The 20,134-nt window shown below is 38.9% G+C and overlaps 1 protein-coding gene across 1 annotated transcript in view; it reads left to right on the top strand.

The window, feature by feature from the left end:
* The window catches only part of ADCY9 (adenylate cyclase 9), a 108,099-nt gene that overhangs the window by 54,550 nt on the left and 33,415 nt on the right, over positions 1-20,134 (top strand). The window lies entirely within an intron of this gene.

Below are 20,134 nucleotides of genomic sequence, written 5' to 3'. Positions count from 1 at the left end.
TTAAGGTGATAAAATTGATATCTAAAGCCAGACAGCCTGACACTAGAATCCATGCTCTTAAATTCTGAAGTAGTTTGTTTCTCTGTACATCCCATTCCTTTCAAGTAGTCTTTATCCTTTCAACCATGTTCTCTGGGTGTGGTTGTTAAGCTAGATTATTTCTATGTACCACCACTTCTCTCATTTATTTGAATATTGACTTTTAAGAAACACTGATATGATGCTTATATGTGCCCAGCACAGTTCTAAGCACTTAATGAATATTTACTCACGTAATCCTCATAAAAACCCTGTAAAGGAGGGTTATCATGTCCTTTCACATTAAGAAACTGGGGCACAAAGAGAGTAAGTATCACTTAAAAGCCTTAAGACTCTGTGTGGGGTCTGAACCCAGGCAGTTTGGCTTTGGAGTCCATGAGCTGAAATATAATACAGATACTGTTGTCAGCTTATCAAGAATGACTTCAACGAGAGGCTTTCAGGGGTTCCTCCATCCTGTATATGGAGAGAATTTGTCCTCAATTTGGAGTCTTGCATATTTAGTTCTGCAGTAAACGAATCTACTGACCAAGTCATTTGGAATTAAATTCCAAGCAGCTGTAAACAATAAATATTTTGTTTCTGTTACCTTCGTAGCGATAGCAGGAGAAAAGAATTAAGGACCAAAACCTATGGGAGTTTTAAATATTTTTTGGTTAGTATTTATATGTGACTTATGGGAAAATAACTTCCTGGAAAACATCTTTGTTCCAGAAAAAACAACCATCTTGCAACACCTTTAATAAATCAGTCTACAGTATAAGTTAGGTGTGTTTTTGTAGCAACCAAATTGTGAGAACATTTGGCAGCTAAGAGGCGACAGCACTGTCATGATTGTATAACCACACCAGAAGCTACACAGTGGGGCTGGCAGAGTGTAGTGGCAAATTCGTGGCAGCTTGGAACTCAGTAGCTAGGTTGCTCTCTCTTCCTCCTATAAAACTGCTCACAAAACTAAACTTTGCACAGTCTGTTCTTTTGTAAAACCACAATTTGTAAAAATTATGAAATACGATGCCGAAGACTGCAGAAGCCTGATTATTACAAAGTATACATTCTCGTATCTATCAGCCAGATTTAAAAAGAGAATGCTGCCAACCGGAGGTAACCATGGTCTTGCCTTGACCCCGGGGTCACATCCTTCTCTTTTTACGGTTTTCTTACTCAAGTATGCATCCTTAAACACTTGGCTTAGGTTGTTTTGTTTTGCCAGATTTGGGATGTACTTTTGCTTTTTTCCCAACTTTCTATTTTGAAAAATTTCAGATCTATAGAAAAGTTGAAAGCATGGTGTAATGAACACTAATATAGCCTTCATCTGGATTCAACAATTGTTAACATTGTCAAATTTTCTTTCACTCTCTCTCTAACTGTATGTATATATTTATAGTACATGCATACATATAATGTATGTCCTTTATATCCAAGTATATATGTGTATGTGTATATGTGTGTATATCTCCTCTTATTTCTTTCCTGAGCCATTGAATCATTAGAGAGTAAGTTTCAAGCATCGTGGCCTTGAATCATCAAATTCTTAAGCACATATTTCCTAAGAACTAGGGCATTCTCCTGTATAGACAAAATAAATATAATATATTTATAAATATAATATATTTTTGAGTATGACACTTAATTCCAGTGTCATACTCAAAAAATTTAATGTTAACAAAATACTCTTGTCAAATATATAGTTCGTGTTCAGATTTCCCCAGTTGCCTAGTAGTATCTGTTAGAGCTTTTCTTCTTTTTTTATTTAGGATTCTATCAGGGATCATTTATTGTATTTAGTTAGCACGTGTGTCTTCTCCTTTGATTTGTTCTTCAGCCTTTTTTGTCTTATGATGTTGGCATTTTTTGAAGAATTTGGATGCCTATTTTTAAAAAATAAATTTTTGCATTGAAGTGTAATACATATAAGCAAAAACACATGAGTGTGTAAGTATACATTTGAAGAATTGTCACAAAATGAATGCATCCACATAACTACCCAGATGAAATAGAACATTGCCAGCATCCCAGAAGCCCCACCTTGTGTACCTGTCAATACTACCCACTCCCTCCTCCTACAGGCAGCCACATCCTGACTTCTGGCTTAGTTTTTCCTGTGTTTGGATTTCATATCAATGGAACCTGTAGTAAGTATTCATTTGGGGCTGCTCCTGTCACTCAGTATTTTGCTCGTGAGATTCATCCCTGCTGCTTATAGTTGGAGTTTGTTCATTTTCATTGCTGTAACATACTCTCTGTAGCACTGTATGGCAATCTGTCTATCCATCCTACTGTTGATGGCCATGTGGCTTGTTCTCATCTTGGCTTCTACAGAATTCCTTTGAATATGTATGTACTGTATCCTTGTGCACACTTGCATGCAATTTCTGTTGGGTAAATAAATAGCTAGGAGTGGAATTGTTGGGTCATAAGGTATGAGTATCTTCAGCATTAGTAGATGATACTGGACTGTTTACCAACGCCTTTGCTAGTATTTCCTCCTTCCAGTGGTGAATGAATGAGAGCCCTTGTTACTCTGCATCCTCAACAGTGCTTGTCAGTCTGTCAAATTTTAGCCACTCTGCTGGGTGTGTGGAGTTTCTTTTGGTAGCTTTAATTTTCGATTCCCTGATTTGATTTGCATTTCTCTGATCGAGTGCCTTTTCTTAGTCTTTTGACCATCTGGATTTGTTCTTTTGTGAAGTGGATGTTCAGATTCTTGAACATTTTTCTACTTAGTGGCCTGTTTTTGTTTTGTTTTACTTTCTTGCTGATTTTTTTGGGAGCTCTTTATAATTAGGCTACCAGCCTTCTGCCAGTTATACATGAGGCAAGTACCTATTGCCTTTCTACTAAGAAGTTGCCATTTTTGTAGATCACAATGGTCAAACATTGGCAATTACATATGGCTCAACCTGGTATGCAATAGTCTTTTCCTTTGTTAGGTTAATGAATTTTGTGTCCTATTTAGGAAACTTTATCTCTGAAGTCATGAAATTATTCTTCTGTATTTCTTAAATATGTTATTGTTTAGCTTTTTAAATTTATACCTATAATCCATGTGGAATTATTTTTTGTGTGTATTCTTGAAGTAGGGTCAAGTTATCATTTAAAAAATATAGATACCTCGTTGTCTAAGCACTATTTTTGTAAACAGTTTATTAAGGTATAATTTAAACAACATAAAATCACTTCTTAAAATTGTACAATTCCCTTATTTTTAGAGCTGTATAAGCATCACCATAATCTGGTTTTAGAACATTTCTATCACCCTATAAGGCCCATCATGCCCATTTGCAGCCAGTACCTACTACCAAATCAACAACCAGGAATCTACTTTCTGTCCTTACAGATATGCCTTTTCTAGATATTTTATGTAGTTAGAATTATACAGTATATGATCTTTTGCATCTGACTTCTTTCATTTAGCATATTATTTTTGAGGTCCGTCTGTATTCTAGCATGGATCAGTATTCAGTTTCTATTGATAAGTCAAATTGCATTGTTTGGCTAGACTGTAATTTGTTTCTGCATTCACCAGCTGATGCCCATTTGAATTATTTCCACATCTTGGCTATAACAGATAAAGCTGCTCTGGATACTTGTGTACACGTTTTGGATTGGATAAATGTTTTCATTTTTCATGAGTTGAGACTTGGATTAGAATTGCAAGGTTGTATGGTAATTCCTTTTTTTATAATTTTATTTTTTAGATTATCATTTGTAAATTGACTTTATTCTTTTGGTGTATGGTTCTATGAATTTTTTAACAAATGTATAGATTTTTGTAGTCACCAGTACAATCAGGACACAGAACAGATCCACCTCCACCCCTCACTCCTAATCTTTTCTGTGTGTTGACCCCTTTAATAGACCCACCTCCTGTCCCCACCTATCCCCCTGGTAACAACTAATCTGTTATTTATCCTTATAGTTTTGCCCTTGGGAGCATGTCATTAAAATGGAAATCTGCAATATGTAAACTTTTAAGACTGGCTTCTTTCACTTAGTATAAATGAAAGATTGAGATTCATCCTAGCTGTTGTGTATCTGTAGTTATTTCCTTGTAATGCTGGACAGTATTCCATCCTATGGTTGCACTACTGTGTGTTTATTCACCTACCAAAGGACATTTCGGTTGTTTCCAGGGTTTGGCAATTATGAATAGCGTTGCTGCAAATATTTGTGAACAGCATTTTGTGTGAACATAAGGTTTAATTTCTCCAAAGTAAATATCCAGGATTTGAGTTGTTGGGACATATGGTAAGTGTATGTTTAGCTTTATAAATAACTGCTGAAGATTTTTCCAGAGTGATTATACCATTTCGAATTGCCACCAGCAATGTATAAACGTTTCAGTTGCTCCTTATCCTTATCAGCACTTGATATTGTCCGTATATTTCATTTTAGTCATACTACTAGATGTGTAGTGACATGTCATGATTTTAATTTGCATTTTCTAAATGGCTAATGATGTCGAAAATTTTCTCGTGTGCATATTTACCAGCCGAGGACCTTGGGGGTGGCATCAGATATCCACTCTGAGCTGAGTATAGTTTTTGAAAAGGCCTTCCTTTCCCCATGCTTTGTAGTGTTGCTTTGGTCACAAATGGTGCCCATATGTGTGAGTCTATTTCTGAACTCTTTGCTCTTTATTTTTCTGCCCTTCCTTATGTCAGTACTCCACTGTCTGAACCACTATAGCTTTGTAGGTATTGGAATCTTGTAATACAAGTCTTTCTGCTTGTTTTTCTTCAGGACATTTCATAGAAATGGAATCATACAGTATGTAATCTTTTGCGACTGCCTTCTTTCATTTAGCATAAGGTTCAAAGTGCATCCATGTTGTAGCATGAATCAAAACTTCATTCCTTTTTATAGCTATCCACTATATGGATAGAATATCAGTTGATAAATCTTTGGGTGTTTCCACTTTTTGGCTGTTATGAATAATGCTGTCATGAATATTAGTATACATATTTTTGTGTAGAACTATGTTTTCATTTCTCTTGGGTATATACCTAGGAGTAGAATCATTGGTAACTCATAGGTAACTCAGTGTGTGGCATTTTGAAGAATTGCCAGAGTGTTTTCCATAGTAGCTGCACCATTTTACATTCCCATCAGTAATGTGTGAATATTGCAGTTTCTCTTCATCTTTGCCAACACTTGTTATTGTCTGTCTTTTTAAGGCCATCTTAGTGGGTGTGAAGTATCTCATTGTGGTTTTGCTTTGCTTTTCCCTTGTGGCTAAGATGTTGAATTATCTTTTCATGTGCTTTATTGGCCATTTATATATCTTCTTTGGAAAAATGTCTATTCAGACCCTTTGCATTTTGTTAAGATGAGTTATATGTTGTTTATTATTTACCGTAAGAGTTCTTTATATACTTAATCTCCAGGGATTCACAGCATATCACTTTAATCCACTCTCCTCTCACTCTGCTTTCATAATAGGCTTTAATTTTTAGTTGATTAATTGGTGCATTAACTTGTCTATTCATCATTTACATATATATTCAACAGATATTTGGGTGCCTTAGTTGTGCCTTTGCTGTTTCATTGCTTTCTGAGTGCTGTTCTGAGAGAGCTAGCCCCCATTGTCATTTGTACAGCTGGTGGCACCATGGTCTTGAAGGCTTTAGATAGTTTCCCTTGAGAGCATCTATACCAATCTGAACCTTACATCACCTGATGTGATACCTTCTCAGCCACAGCCGTGTGTAAAGTGTCCTACTTTTCTGCCCCCACTCCCACCAAACCAAATGCACTCTCCCTCCCCAGAAGTCTACAAATACAGGTGTCTATTTTTTTTCTTTCCTTTACAGAAGATTGCCTCTTTCTGGTAATGTCAGTCACTTCACTTGAGTTATAGGTTCTGTCTTCTCTCCCTTTTCCAGCAACTTTGCTCTTTTAGCTGCCTTCCTTTTCCTACATCTTTCTCCTCTCCATTTCGTCAGCCCACAACATTCTCTAGCATCTTTCTCTGCCCTGCATTAATCCTCCCTGGTGCCACATCACCCCATTTCTCTGTCATACTTCACGGCCAGACTTCTTTAAAGGATAGACCACATGTGCTTTCTCCATTTCTCTACTCACACATCAGCTCACCTAAGCTGGCTTGTGCTGCCACCAGCCCAGTGCCTCCCTACTTGGCGTAGTACTGTCGATTTTCATATTGCCAAACGTAGGTCACTTTTCTGGTCATGTTGTACTCAGCCCTCAGCAGCATTGACATGGTGGTCCATTCCTGCTTCTTGAGACATTCTCTGTTCTTGGCTTCCTTAGAATCCTGTTTATGTAACTGTCCTCCGACCCCTCTTGTCCTCTTCAGACTTCTTTGCTGGATCCCCTCCCCGACTGTTTCTTGACAGTGAAGGTCCTCAGGCTTACTTCCTGGCCCTCTCTCCTCTTGTCATCCTCTCCATGGGTGGTAGTAGCCACATTCCATTTCTAGCCTAGGTGTCCCCTCTAACTGGGATGATGTGGCTGCCTCCTTCACATCTTCACTTGGGGATTTCACAGGTATCTTAAACTTAAAGGGTTCAGAACTGAGCTTCTGATCTTGCCCCCAAAACCTTTACCTCCCTTGGTCTTATTCACCTAGTAAATGTCTCATCCATCTGTTTACTGAAGGCAGAACCCGGAGAGTCATCCTTGTTCCCTTTCCTTATCCCCATATCCATCTGTGGGCATGTCCTATCAGATCTGCCTGGACCTTATATCCTGAGTCTGTCTGCTTCTATCCTGTTGTCACCCTAGGTTGAGCCACTCTTACCCTTGGCCTGGACCACAGCAACAACCTTGGAATGAGTCCCTGATATGACTCCTGATGCCTCCCAAGCCATTCACCACTTGCAGCTGAGTGGGTTTTTAAAAAAGTAAGCCAGTCATATAGGATCCTGGATAGGATCCTACAATTGAAATCAGACCAAAAAAAAAAAAAGTGGTGAAATTTAAATAAAGTCTGCAGTCTAGTTCCGGTGTCCGCAACCCCCAGGCCACAGACTGGTACTGGTCCACAGCCTGTTAGAAACCGGGCCTCACAACAGGAGGTGAGTGGCAGGCGGGTGAGTGAGTGAAGCTTCATCTGTATTTGCAGCCGCTCCCCAGCGCTAGCATCACTGCCTCAGCTCCACTTAGGTCATCAGACATTAGATTCTCATAGGAGCACCGATCCCTGGCGCCAAAAGGTTGGGGACTGCTGGTCTAATTAATAATATTGTACCAAGATGAATTTTCTGTTCTTCATTATTGCTCTGTGCTTGACATAGTACAGTAAGATGTTAACATTAGGACAAATGGGGTGAGAAATTAAAGGAACTCCTTGTACTGTATTTACAACTTTCCTGTATGTCTAAAATTAGTTTAAATTGAAAAGTTTTTTTAAAAATTAAAATGCAAAAAAAGAAAAAATCGGATTGTGTCCTCCCATGCTTAAAACTCTGCTGAGGCCTTCCATGGCTTAGCATGTACCTCAGACTGTTTTTGGTGGCTCCCTGGCCCCGCCCACCCTCCAGCCTCATTGAATGTCACACTTACTCCCTCACTTTGCTTCAGAGACAGTGGTCCTCTTTTAGCCAGGTTAAGACATGGCAATATTTTCCACACAGATCCCTCCATCCAGTGTGGTCTTTCCCAGGCCCACACCACGATCAGCTCTTTCTCACCACGGAGGTCTCCATTTCAACACCATTTCTTCTTAGAGGCCGTCCTGACTCCCATATCCAAACCAGCCTCCCCACTGCTTGCCGCACTCACTACTGTTCTTTGTAGCAGAAACCTTTAGTTTTCTTCATGGTCCTTATTCACAGCTGGTGATTAGTGCAGTTGTATGTGCTAGTTTCATGCAGTCAGGGACCAAGAATGTCACGCTCACAGTTTTATCATTAGTGTCTAGCTTGGCATATAGCTGGTGCTCAGAGAGAATCAATAAATAAATAACTCCTTGTTCTGTATTGTGGTAGGAAAGTTTACCATATAATTTGGTCTCCAGAGAAGTTCCAGTACTTGTGGTGCTTCATTCTGCCCTTTCTTGATGTTCATGCTGTTTGCAAATGGACCACTGCTATAGAGATGTGATTTGGTTCTTCATGTATTTGAATGCCCTTTGTGCTAGGTCTTGAGCTAGGTACTGTAGGTACTGAGGTTAGTAAGGCATAGTCAAATGCAAGGTATTATTAGCATTTATAATAAGCCTAACTTCATTCTTGGCAGATTTCATGAGCTCATTATCTATTGAAAGAATGAATAGAATAAATTTAGAAATCTTTTTCTTTTAAATTGCTGCAGATATATACAGACATTTTCACATATATACAATTATGTCATAGATACACATACATGTACAGCATTGTGGAATCTTTAGTCTTTCAGATATCCTTCAAGCTGGTTCTGTCTTGGCAGGGAGAAGGATGAGCAGAGGGCTGTAGGCCTTATGGCCACTCTTAGAGCATGAGGCTCGGCCAAGCACCCACTGGTGTATCCTAAGGTGACTTGATGAAAAGCTATGCAGAAGGCCATTTGGGAAATTGTTAGAGGTGTTTTTGATGGTTTCAGTGATTAAGGGTTATATATTATCCATGAATTCAATTTTATTCAAAATGGTAAAGAGGACATAATAAATTAAGTATGTAATAAAAACATAATAAAAAAGAGCCATTGAGTCTAATCGGGTTGAGAATCCATAGTTCACTGGCTGGTTTCCAAAGGTGTTATTATGGGTCCTCAAGGAATTTAAAGTATTTCAAAGAACCAACAGGAAGGTCATGATTCATTATGATCCCCAAATGATGCAGAGCTTTCTGCTGGGACCTGCCGTTTCAGTACAGAGGCACCATTGTGTGCACCTTATAGAAACCTTGGGTGTTGATGATGCAGGAATTTCTGGGATATGATGGGGAGACCAAACTGTTGTCACCTGTATTCGTGTCAGGAAGATGCAATACGCAAATCAGTCAGCTCCAGAGGTTAATTCCTTGACCACTGTGGTTTGTGGTCCTTGGTGCTCACAGCACCACATCATGTGTGATTTTACAGTGCTCACAAAACCTGTGATCACATGGACTGCTGGCGGATGTTCAGACATAGTTTGGCAGCAGGGAGAGGACCTTGAAGGCAATGGGATCTTCGAGGGGCAGAAAGAGAGGGGAGGTTGACCAAGGTGACCAGATGAGTTTTACTTGCTTCAGTGAGGCCTCAGCAGAAGGGGCAGTACGGTAACTGCTCCTGAAACACCTTCTCTCAACCTGGCCTCGTTGGTTTGTGCCAAATCCTATTAGCATTGTGGCTGTGTGCCTAGTTAAATATTCAAGCCCCATGGAGTCAGAGAGAACCCCCATGAAATGGTATTTGTTCAGTTGTGTGTTTTACTACATGTGTTGCTTTTAATGGGTGTGAAAGATCAGAGAGTTTGGTGTTCTTTTAATAAACTGCTTTTAGAAATCACGTAGTAAATTTTCAAGTGTATAAAAAGTGGAAAATATGGCATATCATGTAAATATTCATATTAAAAACATTTTTAGGAATAATATAGGTCAAGCAAGGTTGAGCTATACGTAGATGGGCTTTGGATTAGATTTTCGAACCAATTTTTCAACCCATTTTAAGTTTTTAAAAAATATATTCAATGTTTCCAAACTCTCCTGTTTTCTTATTCTTAGAGATTATCTACCATTTTGTTTGATAGAGTATCTATTTCTAGCCTATTTTTCAGTTGGCTTATTCTTAGAGATTATCTACCATTTTGTTTCATAGTGTCTATTTCTATCCTATTTTCCAATTGGCTGTTACTGTTATTAGTGTACAGAGTAATTTCATCTTTGTATTTGCTACTAAATGTCATCTGTAATAAGTGAAAGTTAATACTTACTGGCTTCACATTTAGTTTTCCTCTTTATCCCACCTATTCTTCTTTTCATAGTTCTTAACCTCTTTTCTATCTAATAAAGATAAGAAAGAGCTTTCTGTTGCTAATTCATTTCTTTCCACTAATAAGGAAGGATCTAGATTATCACTGTTCAGTATAGTAGCAGCTAGCTGCGTGTAGCTATTTAAAATTTAAGTTACAACTAAAAACATTAGAAATTCGGTTCTTCACTCCTTCTAACCTCATTTCGAGTGCTCAGTAGTCACACGCGGCTAGTGGCTACTGAACTGACGTTATCTAACGTTATCGCACATTTCCATTTTCACAGAAAAGTTCTCTTGGACAGCCCAGGTCTGGATTCTTTATACACTGCTGTAACCCACTTCCTGTATTATCTCATCACTTACAGTTGCTTTCAGGGGTTTGAGGAAAGCCTCTACAGTTTTCTGAAACTATCTGGAACTTTCTTTTCTGGTTTCACCTCTTAAACTCCTCTAAGCCCAGCTGCATATGACTTAAATATTGAGACTGAGACATAATGCTGAACTCTTGACCTGATTGGGCTGCTATCTGACCTTCACCGAGCCATGAGTCAGCCTGGTCCCAGTTTATTCCCTGGGACTCCCTGTACATTTTTTAACTTTGATAAGTGGCAGGCATGTTGGCCTGAATATATGGAATTCATGAGGATTTCCTTAACCAGGGATAATAGAGTTGTCACCTCTCGGCCTTGTTAACTTATAATTTGAAGACCTCTGTATTCATTTCTCTATTTTTTTTTTTTTCCATTTTAATATGATTTTTGTAGTGCCTGGCCTGCATCTTTTTTTTTTTTTTTTGGCTTGTTTTCAGCAACTTTTCTTTCCTCTTTGAGCTTCTCTCCTAATTTTGTTTCACTGGTCTCCACAAATTTCATTTATTTCTTAAATTTATATTTATGAAATATTCTTTGAATCAGTATAATTTTTGTGTATTTTTGTGTTAAATATTCACTCTATTATCATATGTCTTTCTTATTTTTAACAGAACACAGACTTTATAGTTGGTGTTACTTAATACTTTCAGTTTTTCTTTTTTGAACTGTGGTGTATTTATTCAGTGGAAAACCTAATAGTTTTGAAAGTAAATGAACAAAGTTCATTCATATTAATATAGATGGATCTCAAACATTGCTGGACAATACAAAGGCAACTTTCAGAAGAATACTTGTCAAATGATGTCATGTATGTAAATTTTAGAAAGCATGTTTAAAAAAGGCTGTATATTTAGCAGTGTGTGTGTGTGTGTGTGTGTGTGGCAGGTGGTGTGTGTGTGTAGTAGAAAAACCTAAAGAAATGCATGGAAAGAGCAGCGTGGCAGTGGCATTCAGGATAATCACCCCTCTGTGTGGGAGAAGGTTTTCCAATGAGGGCAGACCCACAAGGAACCCGAAAACTGCAGGTGACATTTTGTTTCTTAGATGGTGAGGACATGAGTCTTCAGTTTATTTTTCCTTACATGTTTCTATGTCTAAAATATTTTGTAATCAATTCAAAAATTTGTGCTTATTTTAAACATAAAGTTAATTTTGAAAACCTAATATAGGAAGTGAAAATAAATGAAATAAATTTCTAATATAGAAAGTAAATGTTTTTCATAATCCTGTTGTCTCCTGTTAGTATTTTGATGTATTTCTGTCTGTTTCTTTTTTTTTTTCAATTAATTTTTCAGCTTTATTGAGATGTAATTGGCAAATAAAATTGTTAGGTAGTCAAAGTATACATTGTGATCCGATATCCATATACATTGTGAAAAGATACCCTTCATCTAGTTAACATTTATGCAAAACACTGATCAAAAGAGAGAAAACCTTAATATGAGTTGAAAACTGATTGACTTGAAAAGTAAGGAAATTCCCATGCATCACCTCACATCACACCTCTTTTGTGTGTTTGTGAGAACATTTAAGCTCTGTTCTCTTAGCAGATTTTAATTATATCATCAACCATAGTCACCACATTTTACATTAGATCCTCAGACCTTGTGTTCTTATGTAGTCTAGTGTTGTTCAGTATTGTTTTTTTTCTGCAATGTTAGCTGCTCTTATGTCTCCTCTTCTCCAAATACTTATCTGTCTTGTTTGAGGCCAGCACCTCTATTGGACTGGGGACCTACCTACCTTTTTTTTCTGAGTCTGAATGTGTGGGCCTCTGTCCACTTCCACCTGGAAAGCAGACCTCCACTTTCCATCCTAAGACAAGGGAACTTCTAAAGACTCATTCCCCCCTCTCATATGAATGAATGGCTGTTGAGTGCAGCTCCAGGTCACATTTTCATACAAGCTGCATCTCTGCATGTTGATGTGCCCCAAGGACCCCCCATCCCTCATCCTCTTCTCATATATGGGCTCTCACGACTCACTGCCTGGGTTTCGCTTTCGGCTTTGCTTATCTGAGGGCTTACAACATAGTTGTGATTTTTTTGAGGCATAAATTATAGCCACATGCCATGCAGCGTGAGGCTAGTGTGGGAGAGCAAATCACCCAGCCCGTGACCTCTGAAGTGGCAGAGTGGCCCTGTTTTTGACTTCTCATCTAATGTCTAGAAACACTTTTAAGATTATTAAAAACATGCCACACATATACAACTTTGATTCTTCTGAGAAAGATCAAAAAAAGAAAGACCACCTCCAGGGCTGAAACAAAATTAGAGAAGTTGGAGATATCTAAGAAGATATTGCTTCTTGATCAGGAAGTAGAGATTTTGGGTTTCTCAGTTACATGGCTTGAGCAAGTCTGCCATGTGCTCTATGGGAATAAGAAAATGCAGTTTGGGGAACTGTTCCAGTCACTGCCCCCAGCCAGTATGCAAAACACTCATCAAAAGAGACAAGGCCTTAATTCAAATTGAAAACTGGTTGATTTGAAAAGTGAGAAAATTCACAGCAAACATGTGACTGTGTTAGAAATATGATTTGGGAGCAAGCCAGAAGCTGGAACAAACATTTCCACAAAGTAACAGGTGGTGAAGGCACTGGTGTAAGCTACTCCCGGGAAAGGCCAGTCAGGAATGATAAGAATTATATATTTTACTTTGCATAATGTGAAGTTTCCAGGTGGGGGAGAGTGAGATTGCCTATGTTGTCTTTCTTCCCAGCTGAAGATGCTCACAGGAAGTGTCAATGTGGGTAGCATCACCCCTTTTCATCCAATGAGGACATTTATTTACAAAGGCATTTTCAAAAGAAAGTGCCTTTGTAAATAAATGTCCTCATTGGATGAAAAGGAAACAGCAGTGTTCAAGGCAGCCAGGGAAAGCCTGAATCTTCTGCTATATGGTAGCAAAGAAGCAGGTGTGACACTCAGGTAGCCTTGCTGTGCTGTGTGGTGAACTCTTGTTGTCAAGGGGAATCAGGTTGGCAGTCTAAGAAGACAGCTTGGGTGTCAGCCCAGCTCTTTGGGGCTAGACTGCAACAGTGAGAGTTGCAAATTTGATGATTCTTGGAGATAACTCGTGAAGGTCAAACTTTTGTTTAATTTCTTCCAGACTTCTAAACTCTGGCCCTGTTGATAGTTTGGTTCATCAAGGTTACTTAGCCTTATTTCTTATTTATATGTTTTTCCATCCTAGCTCTACCATATTATCTATTTTCAAGCCTTTATTTTTAATATTTTTCTTTTACCTACCACTGTCCATTTCATTACCTTGAATTCCCAAGGATAGTGTATTTCTTACCAACTTAATTTTATTTCTTCTCTGAATCTGAGAATGGTTGTATCTTGTTGAAGTTTACATAACTTTATTGAAAAAAAAAAAAGCTTGCCTGAGGTTTAATTTACATACTATACAATTCACTCCTCTAAAGTATACAATTCGCCCCTCTAAAGTATACAATGCAGTAGGTTTTTTTAGTATAGTCACTGAATTGTGTAACCATCACCACAATCTAATTTCAGAACATTTCCATCACCTCAAAAAGAAACCTTGTACCTACTAGCAGTTGTTCCCTATACCTACCCTTACCTCTCAAACCTCTGGCAACTACTAGTCTACTTTCTGTCTATATGGATTTGCCTATCCCAGACATTTCATATAAATAGAATCATACAGTATGTAGCCTTTTGGGACTGGCTTCTTTCACTTGGAATCACATAGCTTTATTTCTGTTTTCAATGTATTCCCTTTTTTCGGTTTTATTTTCAATTATTTAGCTGCCACCCACTCTCAGATTTTAAATTAAGTCTTTCATTTATCTTTTTTCTAGAATCTTTTTTCCATTGTCTATGTTCGTACTTAAATCTGCAACTCTTAAAATTAAATATTAGAGTAACTATTAACTATTAAAATCTTAAAATTAACTGTTATCTTTCAGTTCTCTAAGGCAGAGAATATGGTCTGTGATGCTTCTTGTACCTGCTTCAGATGTAACCTGACATTCTCTTCTGTCTGGTGGCATTCCACTTTATCATTTGATGAATAACAATTTGTTAGTTGTTAATCTATTTTAGTTCCCAACATCTTTACTTCTAGCTCTCTTGTTCCATAGCCTCTTCTGATTATTTAAACTCTGTTATATTATTGTATTTTAAGATAGTTGTAGACCTTCATTTTTCTTTGATTTTCTAAAATTCACTATAAAATTCCTTTTGTCACTTCCTAACATCCTGTCAGCACGTAGACTTGAATCCATGTAATCCTCTCTTCTTGTAGATGTGTGTCGTCACTTATTGTCCTCACATTCACTGCCATCCTTCCACTCTCCAGTTTAATTTTTATGAGCATTACTTCATGTCCTTCCTCCCTTTACTCCGAATTACTCCCAAGTATTCCTGAAGACTAAGAAGAAGCATTGCCTTTCCCTTTTATATTTCCCTTTTTATGTACATTACCTCATGTATTCCTCACAATAGCCCTAAGAAATGGTATTATTATGTTACTAGTATTTCCATTTTATAGATGAGGGAACTGAAGTCACATGTTTAAGTCACAGTTTTCATCAGTACTCAGTTTCTGAAACTGGAGTACTCTTTTTCCTATCCATTTCTTTCAACACTTAGCCTACATTCTAACCCTCAGTAAATACTCAAAAATTCATTATATTGGTAAATGAATGAGCAAGTGAACAAAAGAATTAATGAGATACTACCTGGTAGGCTGTTCATGGGCATGCCAAATGTTATCTTTCAAAGAACTTTTTTCTGTAGCCTTTGTGAAGGCTTATGGTATTAAACCATAACTCGGGAGTTTTTTAGAGGTGGGAAGAGTGAGTCTCTGAATTTTGTTACTGCTGGAGTCTCCCAGTGTTAATATTCAGCAATATAGCATTTAGCAGGACAGCATTTATTAATGACAAATATAGAAGGTAAGAAGAGATAGTGCACAGGACTGTGGTCACTAAGTGGTTGTCTGGTCACTCAGATTTGGCCATGATGGCAGCACATTTACCCATTACTGGCAGAGAGAGGGAGCAGGGTGCAGAAAGCACCCATTCTTTCCAGGAGCAGGGTGTAGAATGTGTGTATGTGCATGTGCACGCATGAGTTCTTCTAAAAGTTTGTTTTGTTCATTTAAAGTTTGAGTCAAGATCAAATTAAACAAGCATGGTGCCCACCTTTGTTTCTTTTACTTGCTTGGGCAAATCTGTCTCATTTTATTGCTTGGAACTCTGTTTTTTAGAAAGATGTTAAGTTTCACTAGTAGCCATTTGCTGTAGGGACTTGTGATTTATTGTCAAGTGTTGGGACAACAAGGATGAATCAGTCCTTGTGATTAGACTTTATGTAGGACTAGAAAGGGCTTAAACCCATCCAGACTGTTTTAATGTCAACAAGGTGAAAAATGTTAATTTTTTTCCACCAAAACATTTGATCTTCTTAATCAGGAGCAATAGATAATTATAAAATACCCTATCTATAATTTTGTAGGCCCAGATTATTTGGGAGATTAAGATTTAAGGTCACATTTCATCATTATTTTCCTTATTGACTAATTTTATGTTAAATAATCCTCATGCTCTTGGGCCATTACAGACCTAATTATGAGGAAAAATGCAATACAAAGTGAAATAACTTTTTAGAATGTTCATAAACTAGCCCAAACTTATGTTTATTATTTCAAATTACTGGTAATGCAAGCTTCTAGGCATTTGTTATGCTGCTAGCTCCCAAGGCTGTGTCTCCAAACATCCTTTCCTTCCTGATAATTCTCCTCTGTTGAGTTGACAGTCAGGTCCTTGGTTCTTGGTGATTGAGGATATCCCACTCCAAAGCAAGCATCCCACGGAAAAAGATCACGATATAGAGTGGAGGCCAGAATAGTCTCTTTTTTTCCAAACTAGACTATGGCACTCACTTAGATTACACTCACTTCACCAAAACTAAGCACTGGTTGTGTGCAAGGCACAGTTTTTGTCCTCAAAGAATCGATGATATACTTAAGAAGGCTTAAGAATATTAACCATGTCACTCAAGCAGCCACAGGCAAGCTCCTCCATCAGATAGGAGCCCAGTGTACCCCACCCCCCATCCTCTGTACTCAATTAAACTAGTAAAAGGCGTCAGTGCTGGTGAGGTTTAAAATTACCAGGAAAGAATATAAGAAATCTTATTAATTATTCTCCTGTTTACATGATACTTAACAAAATAAATCATTTAGCTGCTGTAAAGAGCCATTCTAATGAACTTAGACCCCAGGGCCCACGTGTGTGGTTACTCATTAAATCTTTATCTCTTATAAACTCTCTTGACTTAGACTTGACAAGGCTGGAACTCAGTCACCCAACCCTGATACATTTCCTGGATATTTCACATCCGGCATCTAAGCTCTGCCAGTGTCTCTCCAGTTTAGACAAAGTTTTTGCTTTAAACTTAGCTTTCCATAGCAAAGCATAAGTAAAAAAATACTTAAGTTGTTCACCAGTTTTGCTTGCCATGGACACATATGTATGTTCGACCTTGGGAACACTAGAAGTATTGTGTCATCAATACAAGTTGGTCACTGGGGGCTCCCTAAATAAAAATTCAAGTTAGAAACAAATTTGGAGCAATTATTGATTTAACTGTTCAGCAAATGCTTTTGTACATAGAAGGAGCATAAAAAAGACTCCAGTGATAAACAAGTCAAACATCCACATTGATAATAGTAGCTAATATGAATTTTTACTATGTGCCAGGCACTGTTGTTAAGCCTTTGTGTGTGTTAATTGTTTAATCCTCACGTCAGCTGCGTGGAGTGAGTCCTATTAGCCTCACCTCACAATGAGGAAACAGAGATGCAGAGCACTGGGGTATCTTACTCCAGTGAGGAGGTAGTGGAGCCTGAATCTGAGGCTGCTCTGCAGAAGCCAGGCCCTTACCCATCACTCCACGGCCTGGCGTAGAAGCATTGCTATTGCTATATTTTTGAGAGAGTAGGTTCTTGTTTTCACCATTACTTCTTGACTCTCTTCCCATCCACTGTGGCAGGCAATTTCACAGCTCCCTGGCCTTTCCTCAGCCTTGCGTCTGCTCACCACTTTTCCCCCCATCCCCACAATTGCCCCAGCACGAAGACTCCTGGAGCTGGTCTACATGGCGCCTGCACAGCCCCAGCTCATTTCTGGCCATTCCTCCATACACATTCTCTGTTCCAACCACACTAAACTCACTTCCATCCTTCGACTATGCTTGCCAAAGGCTCCCTTTCTGGAAGGCATGTTCATGGACTGTTCTAGTGGCACTTATGACCTGATGATGGCTTCCCTAGCCCCTGGCTCTGCTGGCTTTCTTTGGGCTGACCTCTCTTCATCTTTCAGTCCTTATCTTGGAGGGTACTTCATCCAGGAGGCCTTCCCTCACCTCTGAGTCTTTGCAAGGTACCACCGTCCTTTGCTTCCCAGAGCATGCTCACTGCCACATCTTGGGACTGGGCAGTCACATCTGCCTGCTGTCTAGATCCCTCTTCAGATGATGGCCTCATATAGCTAGGGGTCATGGCTGACATGTTCACGCTTATCCTCCCAGCATCCATCACGGTGCCTGGTAAACAGGAAGTGCTTAATAAGCGATGAATGAACAGTGACTTGTTGATCACAGTTTATAGTAGCAATAAGAAACCTCAGAGGTGTGCACCCCAAGGCACCGGAGTTTGAGACTGTAGAGCTGGTGCTATTGCTCCATCCTGCTGGAGGCGGGTGTGCTCCTGCTTTGAAGTGCTGGCTTCAGCATCATGTATGTGCAGTGGGACTCAGGCTGTGGTCTTTCAGGTCTGCTGGCTCAGCCTTTTCTCTGCTTCAGCAGTCACACCTCCAGGAAAGGCCTCCTTCACTGGCTCTTGCAAGTCCAGAGCTGCATAGGTAGGGGATAGGCAGATACCTGACCAAGGGCCCTTCCTAGGTTTGACTGCTAAGAGCAGGGCCTCTCTGGCTTCCCCGGCTTCCAGAGGAGCCCGGAGCCAGGGGCATTTCTCGGGGAAGGCTATTCTGGGGTCAGGGCCAGCTGCAGACGTAACGGAAAACCTCTCCAGTCAGCAGCAGCTTCTCACTCCCTGCAATCAAAAAATGTCCTTTCCCTTCTAGTCTCCCAGGTGGCCCTCTGCAGTGGCAGCATGTGTTCTTGTGCTCCCTCGGACCTCTCTCCCAACTGGCTTCCAGGCTATTTACCTGCCATGCTGGGGAGTCAGGGGAGAGACCATTAGAGCAGCTCCAGAGACCAGCCTTTCTGTGCACGTCTCTGGTGAACCAGGAATAAGCCTTGCCAACCCGGAGACTCCAAGACAGGTCAGAAATAGGACTTCTCTCTGGTGAGCCCACAGAGGTTGCGTTTTTTGACTCTCCCAAGGCAAAATGACATAATCAATTTAGTGTTATCTGTGACAGAAGCCTGAGAAATTCATACAAAGGTACTTCTACTCTTTGCTGTATTCCAGTTCACGTTTCTGATTCAGGATTATACATGCAATTAGTTGTAACTGTGATTGATTCTATACATAAACTGGGGTGTGTATATTTGCTGGAGAAAAAAAGGAACTTCAGGACCTTAGTTAAGAGTGAACATGTAACAATCTCCTATGGGATCAGTTAGCATCTAAAATTATCTAAGTCTTCTGATTTCCACCTGGAATTTGACTATACTTTAGGATGTCTCTAGGTGTCTTAAGAACTCTTGCCAAATTCTCAGAACAGTTAACTTAAAAAGATACACCATATAATATTTTTATGAGGAGAGAGGAGATGAAGAAAGAGTAAGTGATGAAATGGTATAATTATAAAATAGTTAAGGAGTATTGATTAGTCCCTCAGTTATTTGATTTATTAATTTTAAAGCATTTATTTATTATTGCCAAGTGGGTCCAATTTGCTTTTTAATGGACCAGCCTCTTCTTTCTACTTCTATTTCAGGTGTTCCTGTTGCTCCCAGGGACCTAGGGCATGCTCACTGCTCAGAGACTATCTGGTTGATACATTTGTCACATTATGACTTAAAACACTGCCTATTCCCAGCAATCTTCCATATTTTAAAGCATTTATTAAATATGTACTATGTGTAAAAAACTGTGTGGTTCAGCAATTGTAGACACATCATCCCTTAATCACATCCTTCCACAATGGCTTTTCATTACCACCTTCTGCTGGAGCTTAAACTCTCTAAGTCAGGGACCCTGTTATGTCCTCGATTTTATTCTCCACGTAGAGCATACACTAGGCCTAAAATAAATGTTTATTGACTAAATTACATTGTCATCCTGTCAAATACATTTGTAGCCTGGTTAAATTACAATAAGGGCTAACAATGGATTTCTTTAAATAATGTCTACTTCTTTTTCAGAAATTCCTTGAGTTCTGTCTGGAAATCTCATTATTTTTCCCAGTGCTAGTTCTTCTGAATACCCAGAACAGGGACCTACCCACCTGTTACAGCTACTCAGTAGTGTAGAATACATTAGTGTGATATTTTAGCTTTTAATGAGAATCATAAAGATGTAGGTTAATTGTCTATTTAACCAACTTATTTTTTTAATGAGGATTTTGTGAAAGTATAAAATTCACGTAGACTGCAGCTGAACAAAAGCAGAATGTTCTTGCTGTGAATGTTTGGATCCAACAGAAAATAGACACTCGATAAATCTGAATGCAGGGAGGTTTTAATTACCCCTGTTGGTCTCACTTTTCATGGTAGTTTTGCAATCCCTGACATAGTTGAAATGGTTAGTACTCTAGATCACCCTTACATCTAGACCAACCGTTATAAATGTCAGTAACTGCTATTGACAGATCAAAAT

This window comes from Pteropus medius, unplaced genomic scaffold, assembly GCF_902729225.1.
Source record: "Pteropus medius unplaced genomic scaffold, Ma_sr-lr_union100, whole genome shotgun sequence".
Classification (NCBI taxonomy): Eukaryota; Metazoa; Chordata; class Mammalia; order Chiroptera; family Pteropodidae; genus Pteropus; species Pteropus medius.
The sequence above is the reverse complement of the archived record's forward strand: the minus strand, read 5'-3'. Positions and strand labels throughout refer to the sequence as shown.